This window comes from Puntigrus tetrazona, chromosome 23, assembly GCF_018831695.1.
Source record: "Puntigrus tetrazona isolate hp1 chromosome 23, ASM1883169v1, whole genome shotgun sequence".
In the NCBI taxonomy this organism is placed as follows: domain Eukaryota; kingdom Metazoa; phylum Chordata; class Actinopteri; order Cypriniformes; family Cyprinidae; genus Puntigrus; species Puntigrus tetrazona.
Window position 1 is genome coordinate 8,383,115 of NC_056721.1, and position 2,769 is coordinate 8,385,883.

The following is a 2,769-nucleotide window of genomic DNA, read 5'->3' on the forward strand; positions in this document are numbered from 1 at the left end:
TTCTCTTTTTTTGTCTCTTTGAGGTCCACATTTACTACCATTTTTTTAAAAAAATATGTCAATATTAACGAATCATTATTCATGTAGCCTTTAATTAATTGCATTTGATTTTGAATTTGATTTTTTTTTTTTTTTTGCCATTTTATTATTATTATATATATATTTTACATATGAGAAATCGAGTAAGGGCCTTGAAAAAGTAGATGAAATTTATTATGTATATACAAATATACACACAGTAAATATTTTAAAAATATTTGTGTTTACATGCCTATATTTATTTTATATATATATATATGAACATAACAGAATTTTATGAAATATATACATACATAGTATATACATGTGTGTGTATTTATATATACATAATAAGTATATACAGCATACAAACAAATATTATGTAAATAAAAACTTATATTGGATGCAATTAATCATTTGACAGCAATATTATATATATATATATATATACATATATTTAAATCGATCAAAGTCATGGCAATGGAACACATTTTAAACATACCTTTTAAACTTCTAAATATACTTTTGAAAGTAAAGGTTCAGAATGAATCCGAACTCTCTTAAGGAGCACGTAGCACTTTAAGAGCCGCATACACAAAAATGTCTCTTCATAAGAACTTAGAAGCCGCGATTAAGAACTCAATCTATATTTTTATGTGTGCGCCGTATACCCGTGACTTTTTTGGGAGGTTACGTAGATGTGGAAAAGACATATATTCCTGCAAAGTATTATAGATTAATTTGACATGAATGAATGGGCCCGGAAGCATACATACTCCCATGACAGCAATAAAAGTTTTTTTTTAACAGAGAATACAGAAAGAGAACGTAATGGATGACTGGGAGACATACTATTTCTCTTGAAACTCAGTGTAAGAGATCCTTTGGCACCTTTGAGACTGCCGGAGTGGATGTGTTTCCCGCTCTCCTGCATCTATAGTAGATAATAGCAGGCAGCAGCTGAACAGCACTAACTAACTAACACTAACTGACTAGACACGTAAAGGTGGCAGAAGATGACATTATACATGAATAGCACAAAAATGGATTGGATGAACCAGTCGAATTTTATATTAATGCAGCAATCATTCATTTACTGAATACATTTTGATTGATATTTTTGCTTTATGATGGCAAACAGACTACAGTTAGGCTAATAAACTTCATTACTTGATGGAAGATTAATTCATGATATTCGCAGTAACTATTTATTGTTATTCAATTATATTGGTATTATTATTTAACGAATAATTATTTAATTATTATTAAAATTGTTCACCCCAAATAAATAACCAATTAAGTGCCTTTCTTCCGCTCAGCACGCACCGATAAATAAATCAAAGATATTTTGAAGAATGTTGGTGTTCAAACTGATACATGGAGGGAAAAATACTATGGAAGTCAAACCTTGCTTACAGAAGAAAAGAATTCATGCAAGTTTGGAACAACATGATGGTAAGTGATGACAACATTTTGATTTTAATGAATGTCTGCTACATAAATACATGATAAAACAATCATGTATTAGAAACGTGGGCTCGTAAGTCATTAAACCATGTTAAATAATGCATTTTATTATTCTTATTTGAAGCTGGTGCCAATTTTTAATATGTTGCTGTTGCTATCATTAATAATAAATAATAGTAATATATTTGAAAACAGTAATTGAACAGTCAGATCAAATGGAAATATTCAATAAATATTTAGATTTTCATTAGTAGTAGTTTTATTTGAAAAACTATTATTTCACATTTTTATATATTATTTTTATGCATCGTTTATTAATGAGCCTCTCTTCAGACTCGAATGAAAGCGTGCTATTTGCTCTGTATCACGACTTTTGCTTCTGTCCGGTCTGTGCTTCGGTAGAGCAGCCATGTCAAATTCAGGTATAACGGCAGCGAGAATATATTTCTACACTGTTGTTTGCACGCTAAACTTTGTTGGCACCTCGGACACCCAGGTCATGTTGATGAAGGATGGGTCGCCACTTTGCTTTCTCTTCCAGGTCAGGCAGCCATATTTTAAATTAGAACACTTCCCAAACACATTTGTCTGCTCTTCCGGCCTCCAATCAATCCCGTGAAATAAATGACACTAGGCCAGGAAACACCACCGCCATTAATTTCAACAGAAACATGCATCAAACCTTACAGAGGCTTAGCAACCGGCAGACGACTCTATTACACGTACGCATGCGCAGATGCTGTGTCGTACACTCACTTTGCTGGCTTTCTTAAGCCGAAATGAAGACAAATTTAAGGGTTATATAGACACTGGGATTGGATTTGAGGTCCCGGTTAAAGATATAATATTTAATGAAGTTGTGAAAAGTGCTAAAAAACTAAAATACTGCAATTCTGTTTCCTAACGCTAGTGCTGTAAAAATGATACACTTCGTTTTACGGAAGCCAGTCTACATCGCTTGCTTAAAAAAAATTTTTTTTTAATTATTTGCGACTTTTTATTCCACAAATCGGACTTTTTTCTCACAATTGTGACATATAAACTCATAACTGTGAGTTATAAAGTCAGACTTGCGTGATATAAATGTGAAATGAACTTACAATAGTCAGAATTATGTGATATAAACTTACGATTGTGAGTTAAGTCGTAATTCTTGATATAAACTTGTAGTAAACTCGCAATTCTTAGAATAAATAATTTTTTTCCCCTCAAAATTGGACTTTAAATCTCATAATTCTGGCTTTTTTTCAACTAGACTTTTTTTTTAAATACTGCAATTAAAGC